The sequence below is a fragment of the Hakea prostrata genome, chromosome 8, assembly GCF_041222555.1.
Source record: "Hakea prostrata isolate BN-2017 chromosome 8, UWA_Hpros_2, whole genome shotgun sequence".
Taxonomy (NCBI): Eukaryota; Viridiplantae; Streptophyta; class Magnoliopsida; order Proteales; family Proteaceae; genus Hakea; species Hakea prostrata.
This window is the reverse complement of record NC_142607.1, coordinates 50,133,211-50,151,778: the sequence shown is the minus strand read 5'-3', so window position 1 is coordinate 50,151,778 and position 18,568 is coordinate 50,133,211. Positions and strand designations below refer to the sequence as shown.

The window sequence follows — 18,568 nt, the reverse complement described above, 5'->3', positions numbered from 1 at the left end:
TTTAGTATAATTCAATGGAGAGACATATTGAGATGTATCGTATCGTATAGTATCGTAGGATACTTCAAACCTTAGGCATGGCCATCGAGCCGAAATTTTCAACGGTTGAAATCAAAATTTTGATTCAACTGCTTGAAATATTTGGCTTGATGATTAATGTGCATGACCCAAGCAAGGTGTATCCATGGAACTTTTTTTCGCCGAAATTCGGTGATTTCGCCCCCTAGCGAACTGAAACCAGGGGGCGAAACGATATTGTTTAAATATCGCCGGAAAATAATCAAACGAAAATCACTGGGTTGAAGGAGAAGAAGAAGAAGAAAGAAAGAAAGAGAGAAAGAGAAAGAAACAGAAGAGAGAACAGCAATGAGAAGCAGAATGGAAGAGCTGCCAACAGTTTTACAACTTCGTCCTGCTCCGGCGAGTTGACGAAAAACGAAGCGCTGCATTTGCAACTTTTAAGATTCAGAGAGAGAAAGTTATGAAGAAATCACCGAAAATGAATGAAGTGATGATGAAGTTTTAACCTTTTTTGACATTCGCAATTGAACTACACACACGTGGTTCAATGAGAACCAAGAAATTATTAAAAAATTATTTTTTAAAGGTAAAAGTGAATACTGATTGAGTGTGAGTGATGATTTGCATGATGGCAGTGATATTTTCAAACTTTACATTACTTTATTTATTTATTAAACATGTTCACCTACCTCTACCATGTGAAATATTGCTTTATGATCTTCATTAGAATTGGCGAGCTGCATATGAATAGCCCAGGTCCATATCGGCAAAATCTCGCCAAAATTTCGCCAGTTCTCCTCTCACAAACTCCGAAGGGATTTCTTTCCATATCTGCCGCTTACAATACTCTTTCCACTTTGTCAGACAAACAGACATTTAAGATAAGAAGGGTTAGTAGGTACCTCTCTCAACAATGGTAGGGTCCATTGTGATGCTCTTCGCCTCCATAGTGCCGATTGCTACTGTTTCTCAATTGTCCATTATGAGAGCATGTTTCGATTGTGAGAGAGAGAGAAATGGATGACCATCTTTCATGTATATACATACATAAAAGACTAGGTTTTTTTGGCAAAAAAAAAAAAAGACTAGGTTTCAATTGAGAAAGGGAGAAAAAGAATAGGTTTGGGTTCAGAGATAAGGTTGGGGGGGGGGGGGGGGAGAAAGGACAACCGATTAGTCACGGTTATGTGCTTTTTGACTTTTTCTGCCCTCGCGACAGATATTCGACCATCTTAGAGAGAGAGAGAACTCTATAAAACGGTACCACCATGCACAAAGTTACTCCCAGACCCAGACCCAGACCCAAATCACAAGAGATATGGAGCATAACAATGGAGACGAAGAGCATAACAATGGACAGCAGGTACCTCTCTCTCTCTCTCTCTCTCCCCCCCCCCTCGGGCCAAGTTGCTTGGTCTTCTTCCAAGCTCTGCGGTTCTGAAACCACAGGCCCACTACCTTTCTTGGCTACCTTTACTTTCTTCTCTGCTTCAAGCTTGGTGTTTGGCATTTTCACGAGAAAAAGAGATTTTCTTTTTTCCTTCTTTTTCTTACCTAAATGATTTTCAAAATTGTTTTTCTTATCTTATTCACTCTTGCTAGCTGATAGGGTTTTGTTGAAACCCCTACTAGAAACAACAACAGGGTCCATCAAATCTCTCAATTCTTGAAATCTTTAAAAAAAACCCCAAAATCAAGTAAGTTTGTTTCACTTTTCAGTTCGTGCTGTAGCAAGACCGGAGCTACTTTGTGATTTGGGTTTGGGTTTTGGTTTTCTTTCCGATAGCTTTGGTTTGGGTCGCCTTTTGTAATTTAGGTTTGGGTTTTTATATAAAGATCTCTCTCTGTCTGTCTCTGTGACAGAGAGAGAGAGAGAGAGCGATTTATAGTTTGGATTTTTATCTCTCTCTGAGTGAGAAAGAAAGAGATTCTTAGAGAGAGAGAGAACGATCTTCAGAGTAGACGGTACGGAGCTTGGTTTTGCCTTTTGTGAATTGGGGTTTTTATCTCTCTCTCTGATTCTGAGAGTAGACGATACCAAGCTTGGTTCTGTGAGTTTGGGTTTTTATCTCTCTCTCAGTGAGAAAGAGAGAGATTCTTAGCGAGAGAGAGAGAGAGAGCGATCTATATTTAGACGGTACCACCAAGCACCAAGTCACTCCCAGACCCAAATCACAACAGATATGGATCATCACAATGGAGGCGAAGAGCATCACAATGAAGAGCAGGTATCTCTCTCTCCCCCCAGTTGCTTGGTCTTCCACCAAGCTCTGCCGTTCTGAAACCACACGCCCACTACCTTTACTTTCTTCTCTCTTCTCTGCTTCAAGCTTGCTGTTTGGCTTTTTCACGAGAAAAAAATATTTTTTTTTTCACTTCTTTTTTTTACCGTAAATGGTTCTTCACTCTTGCCGGCTTCGTAAATGGTGAAGACTGGATGACTAATTGTTTTCAAAATTGGGTTTTTTTGCTGGAACTTTATCATCTTTGTATTCAACAAAACCCTATATCAGATAGTAAGGGTCCATCAAATCTCTCAATTCTTGATATCATTAAAAAAAAAATCCCCCAATTTTGTGATTGTATGTCTTTGTTTATTTCTAATTACTAAAAAATCTTGGAGGAATCTATTTCTTTTCATTCACTGGTAACTGGTACCTGTTACCTTCTTCACATTCTTCACAGGGAGCGCAGGGAGGGCAGCAACCTCTGAATGTAGAGACCTGCCGTATGTGTGGGCGTACCCTCATCAATAAGCACTGGCGTTCTCTTACAAATATTCTTTGGGTTGGTAATCTCGAAATAAACAATTTATTTGATTAATTGACTCAAAAACTTGATAGTAAGATTTACTAATCCGTTTCTTTTCTTCTTCATCAAAAATAACAGATCCGAGTTTGCAATAAGTGCTTTTATCGTAACAGGAGAGACGAGGAGAGAGCTAGGAGAGAAGAAGAAGCTGCTGGTATTGGTGTTTGAACAAATCTTGTGGCAAATAATAACTGCCTACCAGTCAAACAAACCATAGCTTTCCGCTTGTTATGATCTAGTTGAATGGTTTTATGTATTTATGCTTTTGTGACGTCAAATTTCATCTTTCTACCCGTGGCGTGGGCTTGTAGACCCCATTATTGTGAGTTATAATAGGTTCTATACTATACTACTATATAAAAATAAAACTTCAATTTTAGTTATAATATGTTTTTTTCCTAAACGGAAATATTTTTTCTTAACTATATATAGACACTCCTTCCAAAAGTATACATACATACCCTTTCAAGGAAAGGATTATAAATATGAATCTAAGGTGTTTGAAATAGTATGTATACTTTGGGAAGTGGTGTCTATTTTCATTGGACCCAAGTACTCTTACCGTCAATAGATGCAACCATTAATAGTGCTTCCTCACAAGAGCTACAACTTTTCAAACAAATCATACATTTTCAAACTTAATTGTTTTCTTTGGTATAGTCCTTTAGGAGACAAAAATACTCTTATACCTTATTTGCCTCGGATAGATACAACCCTTAGAAATGCTACCTCCCAAGAGCTACAACTTTTCAAACAAATCAGCTACATTTTCAAACTTAATTGTTATCTTTGCGGTTTAGTATAGGATCGACTATTAGGAGACAAAAATATCGTCTTATACCTGTATCTTTGCCTCGGATATTTTAGTGAATACAATGGAGACCCTTAGAAATGCTACCATCGCCAGGTCAACTATGCACACGTATCGGCAAGTAAAGCACGGCATCGTGGGATACTTTAAACCTTGGTTCTTACAAACAGGTGGGTTTTGGTTAGAACAGGTTACAAAAATGGGTCGCTTCCACTTAAAAATTAGTTTTATAATGTGAACTATTTATTAAGAATATCACATGTGTCAAACTGTGGTGTTACTCCACTGTGCACAACAGATCATTTTTTCCCTCGAAAGCTAGAACGAAGAAGAACAAAAATCTACCTTTCCCTCGATTTGGCATTTCAAAATGTGATCCTTTTGAGCCGGTTTGGTTTGAAACGGAATTGAGCCAAACTAGTCTACCTACTGGTTAATTCACTTAAAACAACTCAAACCTCACATGTTTAAAATCAACGGTAATTATTAAATCGGAAGATGTGGCTTAATCGTGGCTGTTCACAGCTTAGTGCTGCGCAGCATGAAGCGAAATTGTCGAATTTCTCACTCCCGGCAGACTAGCACCACCTTCTCTTCTCTGTACTTGTTTGCGTGTATGCATTCCAGTGAACCTCTCCAATTCCGAATCCGGACAGCACCACAGGTTAAAAAAAAAAAAAAAAAACCTCCCATCACCCAACCCCCAATCCATTGGTCTCCCTGTATTTATGGTGGTAAAGACATACAACGAGTAGCTGATCCGGACTCTCCAAATCCCTGACCTATATACCACTCATTGTTAACCATGTTGGTTACACCGTCATCACCTACTATCGTCAGTCGTCCGATGAGTATTTCATAGGGGTCAACCGTTAGAGGAAAGGCCGTGCAGTTGAACGAAACACTCTTGCTCATAGATGATGTGACGGGCTATGGTGGAACCAAGACCAGCACCGTAGTATCGTAAACCACCATGGAGACTTGGAGAGTTCCATACTTCCATCTACGAAGCATTCACGGCGGCTTTGAACCTCACCATGACCAAGCCAGTGAAGCCGTTCAATGTGTGTTTTCTGGTAAATGATGTGGGGAGCAAAAGGGTGGGACCAGCGGTGCCAACCGTTGATCTGTTGATGGAGCAGGAAGAGGCGGAAGAGGAGATGGAGGAGGGTGTGTTTTGGAGGATTTTGGGGTGAATTCGATGGTGAGAAAGTCAAGAGAAGAAGGAGGAGAAATGATACGGTGTGTGGCATTCGTGGATGGTGGGAGAAATCCAAGGACATCGATCGTGATAGGTGCTCATCAGATGGAGGATAATCTCCTATAGTTTGACGTAGGGCAGAAGAGGCTTGGGTTTAGCTCTTCACTCCTACTCAAGAAAACAAGTGCTCTAGGATTTTTATTTGTGGCAGCAGCCCGACAGTCCTGATGTAGCCACATAAGCAAGATGCAATCTAACGGTTAAGGGTTAAAATTTTATTAATTTACAAATTTGCACCCTCATTTGTCCGACTCGATTTATTTGGGGGAATGGTTTCTGGGTCAGTCATTGCTGCAATTACTGTTGTTTTGGTTGTGGGTACCTTTGTTAATCCTTCTTTTCATATGCTTCCTTTGGGTGTTCAAGAGAACGACGAGATACACAATGCAGAACCTCCTGATGTCGTTGTTGTAGGCAGCGGAACTGGCACTGTCGTCGGCTCTGTTTCTGCAACTGATGCCTGCATGTCTGTCAATGTTTACAGTGTTCACAGTCCAATCCATTTGAATTACCAGATATCTCCTAATGCTCGTTTGTGGCCCTCCACCTCTCGTAACCCTCCTTACTGAAATTTGTTCTGGGTTCCATTTTTCTTAAATTGGCCATGATTCGATCATTTGATACCTCTGTTCCTGTTTGGTTTTAGATTTTCTGGGTTAATTTCTATTTTCTAGTTGTCCTGATTAATCAATAGAAGTTGTTTCACTGCTCACCCTTTTTTTCCTCCCCAAATACTTGACCTTGGAGTCCCTGCAATAGAGATCGAAATGTAGGGTTCAATCACTGAAAATGACGAAGTCAAAGCAGAGGAATCAATCAAGAAAACCAAGCAAAACGTGGGCCCAATTAAGACCCAACGGCCATTATAGATCTAAATGCCATGAATACCATGGATCAAAGATATGGATATTTCATAAATCCTTTTTACCTACAAATTCCGCTTGTTAAGGTGAAAAGGCTTTTGATTGCCCAAAAAAAAGAAAGAAAAAAAAATGAAAAGGATTCGCCGTTTTAAGCATGGAGCCCACGTTGTACATTTCCATATCCCCTTATGATTGGGTAGCAGATTCTTGGGCCTTGACCATTGCGTGGGTTGTTACTACCGTCCATAGGGCCCAGCACATGTATAATGCATTGTTAAGGGCCTGTTTGGTTACATGAGTCTGAAGATTTCAAATATTTAGAAATTTCAAATCTATAGACTTCAAATCTATGGAGTCATAATTTATAAAATTAAGTGTTTGGTTGTGGAATAAAATCTGTGAATTCATCCTAAAAAACTATTTAATCGACATGACTTTTGTAATGTGCAAACGTATAGCTTTTTTGAAATCTCTGGATTTCACCCTTACCCATAAATCTACAGATTCACGTTTTAAGTGTAAAAAGGTGAATCTATAGAATTCATGAATCTAGAGATTTTTACAACCAAATGGGTATAATTCTCAGATTCATGAATCTAGAGATTTCAAATCTTTGGATTCATGTAACCAAATAGGCCCTAATTATCTCTTTGTGTTGGGCCTTCGAATGGACTTTATCTATAAATAGATGTTCAAACCACTGTTTCACATCAATTGAAATATCACATGGGTTTCTGTAATCCAAAGAATGTGATAACCATGCAGTTCGAGTGAAATTGCATTGAAATTTCACAATATAATCAGGAGAAAAAGTTGTCCCTTCAAATAGAAGCCTGTTCCGAGCCTGCCAAAGTTCCCAACAGATGAAGGAAGAAAGACATGAAATTCTATGCATATCCTATTTATCTTTTCCAACTGTGCTCCAAGCTTGAATGAAACTTGAGAGAGAGACATTAGAGTGAGGAGCTATAAAACCAAGAGGAGAAGAATGCCAAACAGCTCTAACGATTGAACAATCAAGAAGAATGTGTTCCATAGATTCTTCTTTCTCTCCACATCTAGGGTAGTTAGTATCATTTATCAAATTGCTGTTTTTAAAGCTATAACAGTAGCTAAACCACCCAAGAGAGCCCTCCAATGGAAAGTTTGAAACTTTGGCAAGGCTTTATAATTCCATACAAACTTCCACACCTCCTCAGGAACGTGCATTTGATGAAAATCTGCACCTCTTAGTTGAGACATTTCGCTATCTTTCAGACCACATAACAAATGATAAGCTGGTTTTATTGAGAACAAACCATTATTAGACAATCCCCAAACCAACTTATCTTCCCCTGGGAAGAGCAATCTTAAACTTTTATGTTTGCATATTTTTGTCTTTTATTAAACCAAGCAAAGACAGCTCATTTAGACTTCATATCAAATAAGTTACATGCAACAAGAAACCTCTACACATTCCCATGTCCTTAGCATTATTTCTAAGTCCACCTTGTTTCTCTACCCATTGCAAAAAAGAATTAAAAACACCTGTGCAAGGCCAAGCTTCATCTCTGTCTCTCCCTAGATCTTTCAACTTTTCCCAAACCAAATATCTCTTCTACCTTATGGGCTCTTCATGAACCAAAGTAAGATAGAAATTCGCTTTAGTTTTTGAGTAAACTCTTGTGTCAATAATCCTTTGATTTGCATAGAGAATTTGAACATGAACTTCATCATTCCACAGCATCGAGAGACCACCCGCAGCATTCATAGAGCGAACAGAGAAAGAGTTAAAGTTAATACCTAAACAAATGGGCCAGGGATCAAAGCAGTTAAAGTTAATACCTAGACAAGCAATACTTGTAGTATAATATTAAATTAACATTAATAGAAGGAATTGATAATTTAATTTGAAGGAGGAATCATCTTGTTTATTGGGTTCAATCTGAAGTTTTGAACCACGCAAATCTTAAACAATTGCAAATATATCAATTGGCTGCAACAGCAACAGGAGACTTCCACCAATCATTTGAAACGTTATAGTTTCACCTGATTTTATGTGAGCAACTATGTATCAAGTGATGTGTATTTACTTTCTTTAATTGCTTTATTAAAATTTTAAAAAAAGTGTCCATTTTGTATCGTGATTTTGTACATATCATACAAGATTTTGTGTTGATTTTTTCTGAAAACAGTGCCCATCTATATCCAACCATACAAGATTTTTTAGTATTGATTATGTGTCAAATTTGCCTAATTGATAAGGAAATTTGGCTTAGATTCATTGCCATACAATTCTTTAGAGACCGCAATCGTAATAATCAATAAGCCAATGGAGAAGCGTGACGTGAAGAGAATCTCATTAATAGGCTAAGAAAATCATCATCTTTGGTTGAGAAAAGAATTGAATCAAGAGCCCCTTGTTATGAAACACTATTTGATCTTCATCTGCCATAATTACTTAAAAGGCTATCTTGCTTAGCATCTATAAATTCCATCCAACCACCATTGCGGAATGGCCTGATCAGGTTCGAGTAATTATGTGCAAGGTTTAAAGTATCCCACGATACCATACGATACTAGCCGATACGTGTCCATAATTGACCTAACCGATACGATACATCTCGATACGTGTCTCCATTGAATTACACTAAAATATATTAGTCAAAACGATACAATACTCGATACAGGACGATACGTCTCTTAAAATCACCTGACCGATACGATATTCGATACCGATACTTTAAACCTTGATTATGTGTGTTTTATTCCACCTAACCACCCATATACATATATTATTCTTAGTTTTCTCATAGGTGAAGCCAGGAAGGCTAGGCTCTCTAATAAGTCTCTTACACATTTCTCTCTCGTCGTTGACTCCTTTCCCACTACGTAGATAAGCACCACAAAGCATCTCTTGTCTATGGAAATCACTTTTGTGCAATATATTTCGCTTGTCTGTTTTAGGTAAGGCGTCTTCTTCTTGATCATTTTGGGCTTCGTGCAATATATTTCGGGCATAATATTTTAAATTTGAAATCTTAAAATTTTTGAATATAAAATAAAAAGTTTATAGTTACAATTATAATTTGTCTTTTTTTTTTTAATATAAATTGTTGGATAAAATGGCGTACAATCTTGACCGTTGCATCATAAGGGCATTTTAGTCATGAAAATTATGATATGTGCTTATTTTATCATATTTCTCAAAACCACAGGAAAGTCAGATTCAAAGAATAACTTTTTCTAGACTAAAAGTGATTTAAACCAAACCTCGGGGGATCCATATGAAAAATACCCTTAATTATATTATGTTTTACTTTTTTTTTTTTTTTTTTTTTTTTGTCAACAATATGAAAATTTCATTAAGAAAACAAGTCAAGCGACAAAGGACCTAAAAACATAAAGAAGGGGGAGATAACAAAACAAGGTGGGATACCCCACCACTGCTGAAAAAAATCTAAACCAATTTGCTCCTCTAGCCAAGAAATCAACTAAAAGATTGGAAGACCTAGGAATATTATCTTTTACTAAAGTCTTGCATGCAGTAATTCTATTAATTAATGGCTGAAATACATATAATAAATTGGTGATGGAGGTAAAATAAAAGAATGGTTGAGATTCAATTTGGACCATAAGCACTTCATTTTGTGCATCTAAAGCTCAACCCCTAAGTAATAATTTGATTTGAGTAAGTTTTTTTATTTTCTTTTGTTATATAGCATATATAGGTTGTAGAATTTGAAGCACCCAAATGGCTGGGGGCGCCCACTTAGAATGGGTCCCTGCATTTTAAAGACAGAAAGGTTGATACTTGATAGTTTCACCATTGCAGTCCTTAATTCCAGGTATCAAATTGTTTAATTTGACTTGGTCATGCATTAAATCGAAATTTGGACCGATCGCCCACATAATGCACATTACTCAAGAAAGATCCATCTTCGCTTACAATAATTTTGAGAAGAGTCACTGCTACAGTGCTACTGTTTCTCAAATGATTATTTTGAAAGAGCAACATGTGAGTCGGTGACATTATGAGATGTGACATTATGAGATTAGAGAGAGAGAGACACACACACAGATGGATGACCAAGATTTACGAAGAAAGGTGGCGGGTCTCAATGATCTGAAGAAAGCCAAAGTGGTGAGTGAAACCTGGCAAATTAACTCAGTAGAAGAATAAATGAGAAGAATTCACCAATAATAACGCGCTGAACCCACACACCACTTATCTGTATCTACCTCTAGGACCAATGAGCAAGTCGGCTTCCTGAAAAGAATTTCAGTGGCTGGTGGCTAGGCCACGCATCACGGACCCCATCATGCTCCTTATATATACCTCTTCACTGTCTCCCTTTCTCCTCAAAACTAACTTCAAGCCATCTTCTCTCTTGGCTACGGTTACTGTTTCTCCACTCTCCATAGATACCTCCTTCACTGTCTCCCTTTCTCCTCAAAACTAACTTCAAGCCATCTTCTCTCTTGGCTACTGTTGTTTCTCCACTCTCCATAGATACCTCCTTCACTGTCTCCCTTTCTCCTCAAAACTTCAAGCTATCTTCTCCCTTGGCTACTGTTGTTTCTCCACTCTCCATAGATACCTCCTTCACTATCTCCCTTTCTCCTCAAAACTTCAGGCCATCTTCTCTATTGGCTACTGTTTCTCCACTCTCTATACATACCTCCTTCACTGTCTCCCTTTCTCCTCAAAACTTCAGGCCATCTTCTCTATTGGCTACTGTTTCTCCACTCTCTATACATACCTCCTTCACTGTCTCCCTTTCTCCTCAAAACTTCAGGCCATCTTCTCTATTGGCTACTGTTTCTCCACTTCCATTTCTCACTTCAAAACTGCAGTTAACACTTAACCATCCGTCAGATACACTCAAATCACAAGAGATATGGAGCATAACAATGGAGCCGAAGAGCATAACAATGGACAGCAGGTATCTCTCTCTCCCCAGTTGCTTGGTCTTGGTCTTCCAGCAAGCTCTGCGGTTCTGAAACCACACACACCACTACCTTTCTAGGCTGCAATGCAAGCCTAGGCCTGGGCTATCTTTACTTTCTTCTCTGCTTCAAGCTTGATGTTTGGCATTTTCGCGAGAAAAAAAGATTTTGTTTCCTTCTTTTTCTTACCGTAAGTAAATGGTTCTTCATGCACTCTTGCCGCCGGCTCCGTAAATGGTGAAGATCGATTGGATGACTAATTGTTTTCAAAATTGCATGGGTTTCTTTCCTGGAACTTTATCGATCCTCTTTGCATTCATCTCTGTCTGCATTAAGCTGCACCATTAAAGCCGCCATCTTATTCACTCTTGCTAGCTGATAGGGTTTTCTCTTTGTGGAAACCACTACCAGCAACAACAATAATGACGGTCCATCAAATCTCTCAATTCTTGAAATTCTTAAAGAAGCCCACTTTTGTGATTGTATGTCTTTGTCACGTTTATTCCTTAATTACTACCTTTTAAAAGAAAATCTTGGAGGAATTTATTTCTTTTCATTCACTGGTACCTGGTACCTGGTACCTTCTTCACATTCTTCACAGGGAGCGCAGGGAGGGCAGCGACCTCTGAATGTAGAGACCTGCCGTATGTGTGGGCGTACCCTCATCAATCAGCACTGGCGTCACATTAAACATATTCTTAGGGTGGGTAATGTCAAAACAAACAAATTTATTTGATTAATTGCCTCAAAAACTTGATAGTAATTAAGACTTACTAATTCGTTTATTTTCTTCTTGAACAATTACAGCTCCGAGTTTGCAATTGGTGCTATTATCGTAACAGGAGAGCTGAGCAGATAGCTAGGAGACTAGAAAAAGCTGCTGGTGTTTGAACAAATCTTATATGGCGTTTAAAAGATGGTTGGCAAGTAAAAGGCAAACGGACGGAGGGAGGGGCCTGCCTTCCAGTCAAACAAACCATAATCTTCCGCTTGTTATGATCTATCTAGTTACATAGTTTTATGTATTAAGGCTTTTGTGATGTTACTTCATAGTTTTATGTATTAAGGCTTTTGTGATGTTACTTTATAGTTTTATGCATTAAGGCTTTTGTGATGTTTCTTCAGAGTTTTATGTATTAAGGCTTTAGTGATGTTACTTTGGCTGTTATCACTTAATATATATTCTCTTTTAAAATTCCTGAATTTGGCAGTTGTAAGTTGTGTCTTAGTTGTGTCTGATTTCTAAGTTTATTTTGTTTTTAATTTTCAATTTGTGTCCATCATTTCTCTTCCTGGGTATATAGAGAAGAGAATATAGAGAAGAGATCAAATAAAAATGTTTTCATTTCTTCTCTCGTGCAGTGCAGTGCCTTATCATTATCTCTTATAACACGCAAAAGGGCATAAAAATCACAGAACAGAAAGACACCAAAACTAAAAGATAATGATAAGCCAAAGAGAAAGGAGAAATAAAAATTAGGGCTTTCAAGTAAAGTAACTAATAATGCACAAGTAAAGTAAGATGAAAAATTAGGGCTTTCAAGTTTCAACGACCAGAAATACAAAGAAACCTAAGGCATTTCAATCGAATATGCTGAGAAAAATGCCGAGAAATGGAAGAAGAAGAAGAAGAAGAAAAAGCAGGCCAAGCCAAGAAATGGGGAAAGGGACAACTTGTACAAAAGCAAAAGCAAAAGCAAAGATTCGAACACAGGAAAACCTCCAGAAGAAGCTTTACCTTCTTCAACACAGAGACAGACCAAGATCTAGGACTAGGAGGGAAGAACCAGAGAAAATAAAACAGAACAAAGAGCCTGCGAGGAGCAAACTAGGTTTCAGCTGGTTCTCTCTCTCTCTCTCTCTCTCTCTCTCTCTCTCTTCCTCTTTCCTTCTCGCTTTAGCTATTAAATTAAAAAAATCATATTATTACCAGTTGCAGCAGTTGCAGAAAGAAAGGAATCGTCTTTATGGGAAAAAGAGACGGAGAGAAGAAGTACGACTTATATGCTCATAACCCAATGTACTTATCAAATGATAAGCACGCCTACTTATATAGATACAGTTATGAAAAGAAGGTCAACCACGTTTTGTTAGTGGGCGCTGAATCTTGAACAAACAGCAGTCTCCGCCTTATTCTAAGGGCAGAGAGACAGAGAAACTGCACTTGTCTCACGCTTCCAGATCTCTGAAGAAAGCGACAAAAGCAAACTCTATAGTAGCAAATGTACTCTTCTGTTTTTTTTTTTTTTTTTTTTCTGATGGAGAAATATAAAAAAGTCAAAAATACGGAAAACATTTTCCATTTACAGGCTGGTGGGTATTATGCTCCGTTTCTTTACATACAACGGGCATAACTCAACGCCCGTGAGTGTGGAAGGGTCCATGCTCCTCTAATGGCCTCACAAGTCACAACCACAAGTCTTACAAATCAATAAATAAAAAGATAAACTTCACACCTTAACCCTGTAGGTCTGCTTGTAATTTGTGGTTAATATCCGTCTGAAGAACACTCTGTCAGGGGAGGCGATCTGGACTCTAGATAAATAAACTAGACTACCTTAGAAGTCTTAGAAGACTCCACGTGAATTTGCCTGAAAGATACCCTGAATTCGAGGAGGGAATATATATGGACATGTTTGGTTATTTCAATTCAGAGATTTCAAATCCCTAGATTCATGAATCGGAGATTTATACCTGTTTGGTTGTAAAACATCACTGGATTCATAAAATTCAAGAATTTCACCTTTTTGCCATTTTTGGATATTGGGTAAAATCCATGGATTCCACTATTAAGTATAAAATTGATGAAATTTGCGTATTCATGCGAAGTAACCCAATGGAACGCTATGAAATTCGATATATCTGAGCCTAACCAAATAGTTAATTTTTTGAACCATCAATCCGCAGATTTGGAATCTATAGATTCGAAATCCCATTTCATTTCAAATACCTAGATTCATATAACCAAACAGGCCTTATGTCAAACTATCTATGTCAAAGTTTTGATTTTTTTTACCATTTTCAACCAGTTATAATGAAAAATTTGGAAATGAAAGGGTATTAAATAAGAAGTAATTATGTAATTTAATTACCTAAAGCACACTAAGGTTATTTTACTTCTCACTTAATCACATTAATGAATGAAGAGCAGGTGACTACCAATCATTACCATCACATAAATTTATTTGTTTTTTTTTTTAAAACAAGGGCGAGATTTACATAATATAATAAAAGAAAAAGACTATATCAAGCTAATTTCAAGAAAAACGACGACCAAACCGCTATTCCCTATCAATCGATTGCAACGGACTAGGGAGCGCCTCAACATCAAGGTTAAGCTCACCAATCGACAGCATCATCAACGCCAACCAATCTGCACATCAGTTGGTCTCGCGGACATTATGGACCACCCGCCAGTGTTGGAACCCTTCTACAGCACCTGAATCTCTTCCATCAATTCAGCAACAATCCAATGAGCAACAGTTTCTCCCTAAATGGCCTGCATGGCATTCAAAGAATCGTAACGAATCTTCACAGCTGAGAAGTTATGCTTCCTAGCTTCTAGAATACCACACCTGATGCCTCTCAATTCACATGATAGAATGTTGTTGTCAGCAACACCACCTCCTACGGCAAAGACCACTTGACCATTCCCCAATCTTCCGATGGCATCATATCGTGCTCTATGACCCTTCACCAAATCATCAATGTTCACAACCAGCCAACCCTCTAGAAGACGACCCCAATGGTGAATGGACAATTCTTTGTAGAAAAATGAAACATCAATACCCCAACGCCTGAAAAAGTCTCTGTTAACACCGTTGTCTTCCACTTGTAACTTAATACCCCATCACCTAAATTTTATTGAAGCTTCCAAGTAAAAACATATTATTTTGGGGGTGAAGAGCATTAGTGCTCTTTGAATGGTATTGATGCAATCAAGCAGGGAGTGCAACAAGAGATGGTTGATAAAGAAATATTAAGTCTTCATTGGGATACAATTGAATTTTGCAGTTCATTTAAAGAATATATATATATATATATTTTCTCCTTTTTCTTTTTGAACTTGTTCATTATTATTTTCTAACTATTTTTTATTTTAACATACTAAACTTATTTTTCATTCTATAATTTATTTTTAACAAAATTCTATCAAACCATCTCTGTTAAATAGGCATAATGGAGAATGTGAATTGATACCAAAAAGAGGCATGGTGCTGAAGACTAAAAACTTAGCTTGTCTTGAAAGCAGATCAAGATATTTATTGAGATTATTCCAATCACTAAAGCTCCGATGATAAATGGTTGGATTAGGCAAAATGACTAAAAACTTTCTCTGATGATAAATGGTTGGATTAGGCAAACAGGACTTGGTGGATCATCATTGTCAAAAGAGAAGGAAACTCTACACAAACCTGAGACCATTGGTGAAGATCATATTTCAACTTTTAAACTAGGCTGGCATTTTAACTTATGTCATATCATATGATACCTTTTACCAAAAACACAAAAACAAAAAAAAAAAAAACAAAACAGTCATAACATGACTCATGAGAATTGAGATACTGACTCGACCGATCTATGGAATGAATGCCTTCATTTTGTTAAATTTATTTTTTCATGGGGTGAAAATTCAACAACGAAAATCCAGTGAAGTAAGAGTGAGGGGTTGTGCGGTTTGGGTTCTGGCTAACGGTTTAGATTCGGGTTGACTAACGGTTTATGGTTTGTAAGAAAAAAAAACAAGAATAAATAATTGAACATCCTATAACAAAAGCAAAAATTATATGGAAAGCAAAGTTGTTATTGGTCAATTTCCATTAAAAAAAACCCACCACATTCTATAGAAATCAAGAACGTAGATATTAAGTAGTAAAATGACTATTTGATCATTGAATTCATGCTTAATTTTTTTAATTGTCTATATCAATTACCTAATATAGTAATATAATAATTCAAATATTATTTAATGTAAAATTACAAAACGGGTTATAACGGGTTGCGGTTCGGTTTCAGGTTGGTGCGGGCTCCATTACGACCCATTAAGGTTTGGTTCGGGCTGGTGCGGTTCGGTTTTAATGGTTCAGGCTATAAATTGACACCCTTAATCTAGACCATAGACAGCTTAGTATTGTGCAATTATTGCACAGCACTGAAGCCAAATGCGAGAGTGAGAGTAAGAATACGTAGAGCGCTTGAGTTTAACTTCAGTGCTGTGCATGACCACGATTGAATGAGTGATCAAGGTCGAAATATAGATTTCACCCGCCTTGAAGCTCTATCCCAAGAAAGAAACCCTCTCCGAGGAGAAAACTATGAAAATAATTTGGACCTCCCTCACCAAGGACCAACGCGATCGAGAAAGATGTAAAATTAACCAGAGACTTGAGAATCCTCTCCCAGGAGAAAACTATGAATAATGAGTAGCAGTGGGATTGAATTAACATTTAACACCATTAATACCAGAACGAGAGAAAAGATAATGTGAACCCCCATCACGCTATGGAATAATGAAACATTAGTGAACCAGATGCTTCACTTGTGCACCACAAGATAGCATTAATTAAAGAACAAACGTGAGAAAAAAATGTCAAATTGATCACGAAATTGGGCATTTTAGTGATTTCCATGGTATGAGGTAAGACGAGAGATGCTTTAGCCTTTAGTCTTCATATATGTTAATGTGGGTGGTTAGGTTCTACCAAAAAAAAAAAAAAATGTGGGTGGTTAGGTGGAAGAAGGGTTTGACTAATACCAACAGGAACCACCGTGGAAGGCAAGGGTCCTCGTTAGTCGTTACACATTTCCCTCTTTTCCCTTACCCGGTAGGCCCCACTATGACGACAAGCATCCCTGTGGTCTTACCGTCTTAGTTAGTGTCTGTTTTGTTTTTGGTAAAGTGGTCTTAGTTAGTGTCTTAATCTACTATTTAAAATGCATGCATTATTGAGGTTCTTATCTTGTGGGGCACACGTAAAAGCATCTGTGAAAACGTCTCGCTTTTAGGTCACTGATTTTCGTTGTTAACTTTTCACTTTTGGGAAAATAAATAAATTTATTAAAATGGTGGCAACCCATTTCATAGATGGCTTGTTGGTCCTCAATATCTCAATTCTCATATGATTTTTTTATTTTTATTTTTTTTAAAGTATCGTATGATATATGATATGATATGACAGTTATAACGATTCATAAATAATTCATAGCTAGGGGAAACAAACCGTTTAAGTACGATATAATAATATTCTATATAAGACTTAATACAATTTTTAAAAAGACCTAATCTACATATAATATTTAATATTCTATATTGACCACCCCATCTTAGATTTATATATTATTCTTCCCTTCCCCTCCACTAATAGATATCTCTCTTCACTCTATATATACTTCATCATCATCATCATCATCAGTTCATCACAATTTCATCTCATCATCAACAGTTCACCACTACATCCATTTCTCCTTCACTTCTCCCTTTCAACAGAGCTAGATCGATGGAGCACAACAATGGAACAGGCAAATACCATAACAATGGACAGCAGGTATCTCTCTCTCCCTCTCCCCCCCTCCCTCCCTCCCTCCCTCCCTCTCCAGTTGCTTGGTCTTCCACAAAGCTCTGCAGTTCGAAAACCACACACCTGGGGCTATCTTTACTCTCTTCTCGGTTTCAAGCTGGGTGTTTGGCATTTTCACCAAAAAAACAAAAAAACAAATCAATATAAGTAAATATACTCGGATTTTGCTTGGGAGCTCCAAGCAGCTAGCATGGTTGGATTCGGATTTTAATGTTTAGATTAAATTTCCACTGTCCATTATGATGAGTATAACATTAAACACCAATTTAAGTGAAACTAAACCGATTTTCTCACCTAACCCAAACGGTTCAGGCTAATGAATCAAACGAACCATTAGAAGCTTACACTTACACTAAGCTGGGCGTTGGATCTGCTTTAGAGAGAAGGAAGTGGGTTTAGAGAGTTAGGTTAGAGAGAGAGAAAGAAGAAGAAGAAGAAGAAGAAGAAGAAGAAGAAGCAATTTGTTTCAATAGCTCTCCAGAATCCACGTGTCCCCCTTTCTTTTTTTTTTCTCCTCTTCCTTCTTTTTTTTTTTTTTTTTTTTTTTGTTAACGAGACGACGAGGGGCTTCTCATCGCCAGGCCGTTGGCATCTCTCCAGATTAGGATTTATGCTTGAGCTGGGGGCAATGTGTCTCTTTGAGTTCTATATTGACTGTTGAGTGAGTGTTTTTTCTACTGCCGCCGGAGAAGATGGGAGGAATCAACTTGGAACGAGAATGTTGATCTGGTAGTAAAGAGTTCGCCCCCTTAATTGAATGTTTTAATCTTGATCATTAAATACCCCACATGCAAAATTCATTAACTTAAGTGAATCTACAACTAGTTTTACAAACTAACCCAAACATCGGATGAATTCGGGTTACCGATCGGCCCGAAGGTTCCCGCCCCGGCCGATTTGCTTGATCGGGACGATTCGAATCATTTCGTTCCCTCGCTTCGTCGGTTCTTCTTTGCTAACTACCTGGTTTCACCTCTCTCGCGTGAGATTCTTCTGGCATCCCGTTAGACGCAGTTGCCAAATCTCGCTACCATGGCTGGTGCTTGGGGCCAAGCCTCGTGGCCTGCTCCAGCAGCGACGGAGACTAGTTATTGAATGTCTTAATGTTGATCGTTAAAACCCGCTGCACATAAGGTAGTGAATCATAACTAGTTTTCAACTCCCAGAGGAGGAGTATTTTAAGTTCAGGAAAGTGCTTCAGCTGGGTGCCAAGATGGGTCCTACTGTTTGCCGAACTTGAGCTTTCAACGATGCAACTTAAAATGTCCTCCAGATCTCTCTTGATCGATTTAAT

General features: G+C 37.9%; 1 long non-coding RNA gene across 1 annotated transcript; it reads left to right on the top strand.

Moving 5' to 3' along the window:
• The first annotated feature begins 1,290 nt into the window (after positions 1-1,290).
• On the top strand, positions 1,291-3,176 carry LOC149008424 (uncharacterized). Its single transcript, XR_016175217.1, has 3 exons — positions 1,291-1,384; positions 2,707-2,808; positions 2,911-3,176. It is a non-coding gene; the product is annotated as an uncharacterized LOC149008424 (long non-coding RNA).
• The last annotated feature ends 15,392 nt before the right edge of the window (positions 3,177-18,568 follow it).